This window comes from Pseudorca crassidens, chromosome 6 (genome assembly GCF_039906515.1).
Source record: "Pseudorca crassidens isolate mPseCra1 chromosome 6, mPseCra1.hap1, whole genome shotgun sequence".
Taxonomy (NCBI): domain Eukaryota; kingdom Metazoa; phylum Chordata; class Mammalia; order Artiodactyla; family Delphinidae; genus Pseudorca; species Pseudorca crassidens.
In genome coordinates this window covers 20,740,261-20,748,511 of record NC_090301.1, presented here as the reverse complement: position 1 = coordinate 20,748,511, position 8,251 = coordinate 20,740,261, and the positions used below count along the sequence as shown (strand labels likewise).

Sequence of the window (8,251 nt, the reverse complement as noted above, 5' to 3'; positions counted from 1 at the left end):
TTGTTCTGCTCCCCCATTCCTTACCTGCCCTTTTGGGGGGCACTTTCATAATAAATCACTGTGTAAGAACCCTCCTCTCAGGGTCTGCTTCTGGAGAACCTAATCTAAGACAGCTGGCTATGCACTTCTGTTCTCAGATTTGAGAGCAAATTGGAATCACTAAAGGAGCTTGTAAAAAATGCAGATTGCAAGGTCAGGTCCCAGAGACTGTGGTTGAGTAGGGTGAGGTCCCCAAATATGAAATTTAGTGAGCTCTCTGTGGGGGGTGGGTCCTGCTGTCTGTGGCCCTGGAGCCTCCTTTTGAGAGCCAGGACTGCAGCCCCTGGGGAAGCCCTCGTTACACCAGTAACAGGTTGATTGCTAGCTTGGGCTTCTGCAGCCCCACCCTCCCCTGACATCTGCTGATCCCACAACTCCAAGTGGCTTGGCTTCAGCCGGGAGCAAATTGCTGCTGTCTACAGTCCAACTGGCCTCCCCCGGTGTCAGGCTGATCCTTCAGGCTGGGTCACTTGCGCTGCGCGCCAATCCAGCCAGGGTGCTTTTCAGAGGCCTGCATGTTTGAATGTTTGAGAACCACGAGATCTCTCCTTGGCTCCCATGCTTCTGTTCTTCTTTCCAGCATCTGCCCAAGTTGCCCAGTTTTCATGTTCTGGTTGATGAGGCCCCCCTCCTCGCCCACCACACACACTCTTTATCTCAGCATCTCACAACTCAGCAGCATTGGGAGTGGAACAGAAGCCTGAAACAGTCACTTCTGGCAGTAAATGTAGTAGTTACACACACGAGCGTTATTTTTACACTTCTTGGGTTGAATCTGGGCTCCATCACTCGTTAGCTGTGTAGCTCTGGGCAAGTTATTTAGACTCTCTGTGCCTTAGTTTTTTTTTAAAACTAGAAATAACAAGAGTAACTACCTCTGAGAGTTTGCTTGTCACTGATAGGTAAAACGCCTGGCACGTAGTGTTCAATGAATGTTTGCTAATCTTATCATATAGACAGAACAAACTCCTCCAGCTGCCAAACCGACAAGCCACCTGGAGAGGATGGAGTATTATTTGTACCCTCCACGCAAGGGGCTGCATGCCTCAGGGGCCCTGGTGATGCTGTCTTATTCCTCTTCAGTCCTGCACACTCTCTGCAGTGTAGGAAACGAGCAGTGGAAATACGTTGTTTTGTAGCTTTGTTAACAGACATGCAGAAATTTTGACCACAAGGATAGCCGAATGGACGGGAAAATGACAGGATTTGGACTGGAAAGTAGCCTGGTCCAATGCACGCTCACACGCTCACACACACATTCTCATCCACTCACGTACGCCCTCCCTCACGTGATGTACTCACACACGGACAGGCTCACACGTACTCACTTTCACACACACTCTCACTCACACACGTGCTCCAGCAGACTCACACACTCTCACGCGCTATCTCACAAACACCTTCTCCACTGCCCACACTCTCACGTGTGACCCCTGTGGAGTCAGAATTAAAGAGACCTTTACTGGGAGTGGGTGGAGGTGGCAGGATCCAAGCAGGAGGCTCCCTGGGGTCTACTCTGTGCCGGGCTTGGGGAGGTGACAGGTAAACCAGACTGGCTTCCTGAGTCTTCTGAGTGAGGCAGCCATGGACAAAAACAATCTCATTTCAGAGCCAAATAATTAAGCCCTATGCAGGAGAGTCTGGCAAACTGTGATTGAAGCGGGGAGGCAGAGTTTGAGAGATCTGCCAGGAAGACACCACCACCTCCACCAGGGGTGGAAAGAAACAGCCACGTGCCACGTGCTATGTATGTGCTTTTAATGAAGTAACTTATTCAGTCTGCTAAAGACTGTTCAGCAATGCTATGGTCCTGTTTTGCAGATGAGGAAACAGGCGTGGTGGGGTTCGGTAACCTTCTCAAGGTCCCTCAGCTCGTATATGTGGGAGTCGGGTGTGAAGCCAATGGCAGTATGTCCCTAGGGTCACACGGAGGGGGTCATGTTTGAGCTGAACTTGGAAGCTGTGTGTGGGGTGGGGACAGGGGAGGTAGAGAAAAGACACACAAGTGGGAAAGTGGATGGTGTGTCCCAGAGAAGGGAAAGCAGCCAGCGTGAGTGGGGGTCAGATCTGGGAGGGACTTGAGTGTTTGTTTAAGGAGTTTGGCTTGTGTTTTGCCCCTGTGGGCAATGGTGGAAAGCAGAGACCAGGAGGAGGAGAACGATTTGTATTTTAGGAGGATGGCTCTGACAGGATGGAAGGAAAGGGCCACAGGTTAGAGAGGAAAAGCCCAGATGGGAAGCCATTACATTGATGTGGTCCACGCGAGAAGAGATGGGGACCCGATAAGTCAAGTGGCAGAGAGTTACGGCCACCGCGGTGGTCAGATGGGCAGGACTTTCTGAGTAATGGCAGGAGATGGTCTTGGAGGAGAAGGAAGTGGGAGACCAAGTTTGATAGGAGGTTTCTAGCCAGGAAGCTGGAAGGATGGTGGGGCTGGTCATCAAACTAATAACACAGGAGGAGAGGATCGACTGCATGGTGATGGATGGGAACTAAATTTTTGGTGGTGAGCACATTGTAGAGTAACACAGAAATGGAAATATAATGTCGTACATGTGAAATTTATGCAATGTTATAAATCAATGTTACCCCTATAAAATTTTTTTAAGGTATATAATAATTAAGTTAAAAAATTTGTAACCTAAAAAAGAAAAGACTTTCTTCCTAAGAAATGATTGGAAAAAGAGCTAATGGGATAGGAGATTTGAAATGTATTGTGATTTCAAAATTTTTTCTTAAAAAAAAATGTGTATCTTTGAAACTCTTCCCCAAATCAAAATGTCCAAAAATGTTTGGCTTACAGTATCTTCTGGAACTGTAATAAAATAATTGCGTTAGAAAAAAATTAAAATAAAACACAGGAATAAGAAATTAGACAGCACTTCCCTGGTGGCGCAGTGGTTAAGAATCCGCCTGCCAATACAGGGGACACGGGTTTGAGCCCTGGTCCGGAAAGATCACACATGCCGACGACCAACTAAGCCCGTGGGCCACAATTACTGAGCCTGCACTCTAGAGCTCACGAGCCACAACTACTGAGCCCATGTGCCACAACTACGGAAGCTCTAGCGCCGAGAGCCTGTGCTCAGCAACAAGAGAAGCCACCGCAATGAGAAGCCTGCGCACCACAACGAAGAGTAGCCCTGCTCGCTGAAAACTAGAGAAAGTCCATGCACAGCAACGAAGACCCAACGCAGCCAACACTAAATAAAATAAATTTATTAAAAAACCCAAGAAATTAGACAGGTACACTACATAAAGTGTATACATTTCTCTTGTTTAACTGATTAGTTTACTAAAAAGAAAGAACACAGGAGAAGATGTCGGTGGGAGAGGCAGTGAGGGATAGGGCATGGATGTAATCATTTGGAAGAAGGTCCTGGAGCTGACACTGGGGCTCTAGCCACAGGAGGCTCTGCTGGTCCCAGGGCCTGTGGGACAGGTGCGTGGGGCAGTGCCCTGAGGAGAATACCCACGTGGGAGGCTGGGAGAGCTGCCAGCGCTGCTTGTCAGAGAGGTCAGGCAGAGAGTAGTCCACGTGTGTGTTCTGGGACTGCCCTTCCTCGTCCCCTCCCTCCTAGGGACCAGCTCTTCCCCTCAGAGCCTGCTTTCTTCAACTGCCCTCTTCCCCATGGCCGCCACAATGACTCGAGCTCCTGCTTCCAACTTTGCTTCTCTCCACAACTTTGCTGGCTCAGGGGGAACCAGCAACCTGTAGGGAAACTTTTCTCTTAAAAGCACATAACTAAGACTGAGCCAGCACTGGGAACCACTGTGCTGAGGGAGCATGATGGTAGCACGAAATGAGATCCATGGTGTTGACATTGACCAAGATCTCTACTCTTCCCAGCACTGGGCAAAACCCCTGGGGAACAAAGGTGAATGAGACCCAGTCCTTGCCTTCAAGGGCTTCAGAGACCAGCACATTAACGGTCTCAGGGTGTAGAGGTTGCAGTTGGGTCATCAATGGAGGATCCGGAGAAAAAGGACTGATTGATGTCTTCCGGGAGCATTGTGGACACTGCCTCCAAGAAGGAACTTTTTGCACTGGGCCAGGGGGTGAGCAGGTTTTCTAGGCAGACGGGAGCAGAGGATAGCATGGGGTATAGGGTAGGGAGGGCATTCTCAACAAAGGAAAACCGCATGAAGCAAGTCATGAACAGGTGGAAGTACCAGCCAGGAAGAACATGTGGTTTGGTATAGAATATAAGGGAGCAGAGGGGTGGGTGTGGCAGGAGAAGAACCTGGACAGGAAGGCTGAGACTAAACTAGGAAGGACCCAGTGACTTAGGCGAGTTTTGAGTATCCTTGTGCCACATTGTGCAATAGAATTTCCTGTGATGGTGTTTATATCTGTCCTGTCCAGTATGGTAGCTGTTAGTCACATGTTGTTACTCAGCACTTGAAATGTCGTGTGGATAAGGAATTGAATTTTTACTTTGTCTTATTTATGTTTTAAATTAAATAGCCACATGTGGCTAGTGGCTACTGCGTGGGACACGGGAACTCATTTGTTCCTCACGATAACTCAATGAGTCAGACAGAGATCACCTGTCCAGTTTTCAGGCAAGCTGGGGTTCTAGAAGATTATGTGACCTGCCCAAAGTTACATGAATATTAAATGACAGAACCAGGGTTTGCATACAGATTTCCTCTATAGGAAGCTATTTATGGTTACTGCCCTGGGCAACATGAGGCTCTGATACGCCTTCCGAGTCATTAAGAATAAAAGTTTGCAGTTGTAGTCTTTGAAAACTGTTCCCTGTTGGTTAGGTAGGGGAGCTCTGTTATCACACCTAAGTTCCTGCCACAGTGGAACAACACAAATATACAATCAGAGGGAAGGATGGGGCAGTGGGGTGAGGCTGTCGTAGGGGTAATGGAAGGACCACTGGGTTCTTCTCTTGATTCTGTCGAATGGCAAAATCCAGGTGTGGATCTTGGACTAGTTACCTATGACCTGTGGGACGGAGCATCTTTATTGATGGAATGAAGAGGCTCGCCAAGATGACCCCATGGTCCTTTCCATCCCACTTTTGGGAACTAAGACTCAGTAGAAGCCATGCTCTGAATTCTTACAGCTCAGACATCTGCTGGTGGGGCCGATCCCACATGAAGGTGAGCCTGCAGCTTCAGCCTCTTGTCCAGAGGCCCTGGGTGTGAGATAGATTCAAGGTTCCAATATAGCAAACACAGCTCCAATACAATTCAGCTTCATCCTCAGCAGGGATGAGGGACAAAGTCCAGGAATTCAAGTAGAGCTGTCACTCGGGTTAGATTAAGGACCTGGGCAGGAGGGAGGTCTGGCTTCTGATAGCACAAGGGTGAGGAGGCCCCACTAATGAACAATGTAAAAGTTCTGGGAAGTTTGAAGCTATGAGAAAAAAATATAGATATTATTGTTTTTTAAGCACTTAATTTTTTTTTCTTTTTATTCCTGAACTCAAAATAAGAAGCATGTACTAACTCGAATGTTTTTAAGATGATCACATTTGGTATTTTTGAGAAGACAATTGAGCCTGAAAACAACAAAAGGATTTGCGGGAAAAAAACACTGGCTTTTGACCTTGGTATCCTCATTTTTACCGAAAATTAGTATTTCTGTTCTTTCATTCCCTGTAGGCCTTGGCATTGCTGCAGATGCTCACAGCCATGGAGGGGCATATGGTGGGGAGTCCAGCACCCACCTGGATTTGCTCAGCATGAGGTCTTATCTGTGTCAAGCATAGGATTCCTTTCCTGGGCTTTGAGTCCCTGAAGAACTGGAAATTCTGTGTCCCATTTCATCTCACCTGGCTGCATTTTTTTCCCTGCCACCTCTCCTGCCTTGTACAGAGAAGCCACAGGTCATCAGTCATAACTGAACTACTTCTATATCCAAAGCTTGGAGAAATGGGAAATTTAAAGATCTTCAAGGCAGATAGACAAAGTCCTTAAAGGAGACTGGAGAGGTAAGGCTGGGGCTTAGTGTGTCCTGCCGTCTGTGCCCAATTGTGCATTGTACATAGTGTAGTCGGAAAAAATACAGGAAATGCAGTCAAATTTGCATTTCAAATCAATAATGAATCATTTATTTAATATAAGCATGTCCCCAATATTGCATACATTGTTGATTTGAAAATTCATATTTAACTGAGCATATTGTATTTTTGTTAAATCTGGCAAAACTTAATTGCACATCCTCTTGGCCTACATTTTACACGATTACTGTGGAGGCAACTAGCTCAGAGCCCCCAGCAGTCCTCATCTAAGCTGCCTCTTGTATCCTTTGCTTCTTGCTGACACTTCTCTGCTGTTACTGTATAGGAAACTCCTGGTCATTGGTGAGGTACAGACCATGAAGGGTAAGGGAGTTAACCGCCATGGGACAACCTCTGACCAGTGGGATGGGAGTTGATGGAAAAATGTTTGTCTCTTTCCATCCCTCCGTAGCATGGAATTATGAGTGCGTTCTATACGGCTCTTCAGAAGATACCAGTGAGACAGCGGTTTCCTGCACCATGAAGCTTTGCGTAAAGCTCTTCCTGGGGACCATGTGGGCTTCAATGTCAAGAACGTGTATGTCAAAGATGTTCGTCATGGCAGTGTGGCTGGTGACAGCAAAAATGACCCACCGATGGAAGCAGCTGGCTTCACAGCTCAGGTGATTATCTTGAATCATCAAGGCCAAATCAGAGCTGGATATGCACCTGTGCTGGATTGTCACATAGCTGGATTGTCACACAGCTTACATTGCCTGCAAGTTTGCTGAGCTGAAGGAGAAGATTGATTGTCCTTCTGGGACAAAGCTGGAAGATGGTCCCAAAGTTTTGAAATCTGGTGATGCTGACATCGTTGATATGGTTCCTGGCAAACCCATGTGTTTTGAGAGCTTCTCTGACTATCCTCCTCTGGGCCATTTTGCTGTTAGAGACACGAGACAGATGGTTGCTGTGGGTGTCATCAAAGCAGTGAACAAGAAGGCAGCTGGAGCTGGCAAGGTCACCAAGTCTGCCCAGAAAGCTCAGAAGGCTAAATGAACATTATCCCCAATACCTGCCACCCCAGTCTTAATCAGTGGTGGAAGAACGGTCCCAGAACAATTTGTCTCAACTGGCCATTTAAGTTTAATAGCAAAAGACTGGTTAATGATAACAGTGCATCATAAAACCTTCGGAAGGAAAGGAGAATGTTTTGTGGACTATTTGTTTTGTGTGTGGCAGTTTTAAGTTATTAGCTTTTAAAATCAGTACTTTATTTATTTTTACATCTTTATTGGAGTATAATTGCTTTACAATGATGTGATAGTTTCTGCTTTATAACAAAGTGAATCTGTTATACATATACATATGTTCCCATATCTCTTCCCTCTTGTATCTCCCTCCCTCCCACCCTCCCTATCCCACCCCTCTAGGTGGTCACAAAGCACCGAGCTGATCTCCCTGTGCTATGCAGCTGCTTCCCACTAGCTGTCTACCTTACGTTTGGTAGTGTATATATGTCCATGCCTCTCTCTCGCTTTGTCACAGCTTACCCTTCCCACTCCCCATATCCTCAAGTCCATTCTCTAGTAGGTCTGTGTCTTTATTCCTGTCTTACCCCTAGGTTCTTCATGCCTTTTTTTTTCTTAAATTCCACATATATGTGTTAGCCTACAGTATTTGTCTTTCTCTTTCTGACTTACTTCACTCTGTATGACAGACTGTAGATCTATCCACCTCATTACAAATAGCTCAATTTCATTTCTTTTTATGGCTGAGTAATATTCCTTTGTATATATGTGCCATATCTTCTTTATCCATTCATCTGATGATGGACACTTAGGCTGTTTCCATCTCTGGGATATTGTAAATAGAGCTGCAATGAACATTTTGGTACATGACTCTTCTTGAATTATGGTTTTCTCAGGGTATATGCCCAGTAGTGGGATTGCTGGGTCATATGGTAGTTCTATTTGTACTTTTTTAAGGAACCTCCATACTGTTCTCCATAATGGCTGTACCAATTCACATTCCCACCAGCAGTGCAAGAGTGTTCCCTTTTCTCCACACCCTCTCCAGCATTTATTGTTTTTAGATATTTTGATGATGGCCATTCTGACTGGTGTGAGATGATATCTCATTGTAGTTTTGATTTGCATTTCTCTAATGATTAATGATGTTGAGCATTCTTTCATGTGTTTGTTGGCAGTCTGTATATCTTCTTTGGAGAAATGTCTATTTAGGTCTTCTGC

At 46.1% G+C, this 8,251-nt stretch overlaps 1 pseudogene; it reads left to right on the top strand.

Moving 5' to 3' along the window:
• Nucleotides 1-3,826: 3,826 nt before the first annotated feature.
• LOC137225988 (elongation factor 1-alpha 1 pseudogene) lies at nucleotides 3,827-7,643 on the top strand (annotated as a pseudogene).
• Nucleotides 7,644-8,251: the final 608 nt, after the last annotated feature.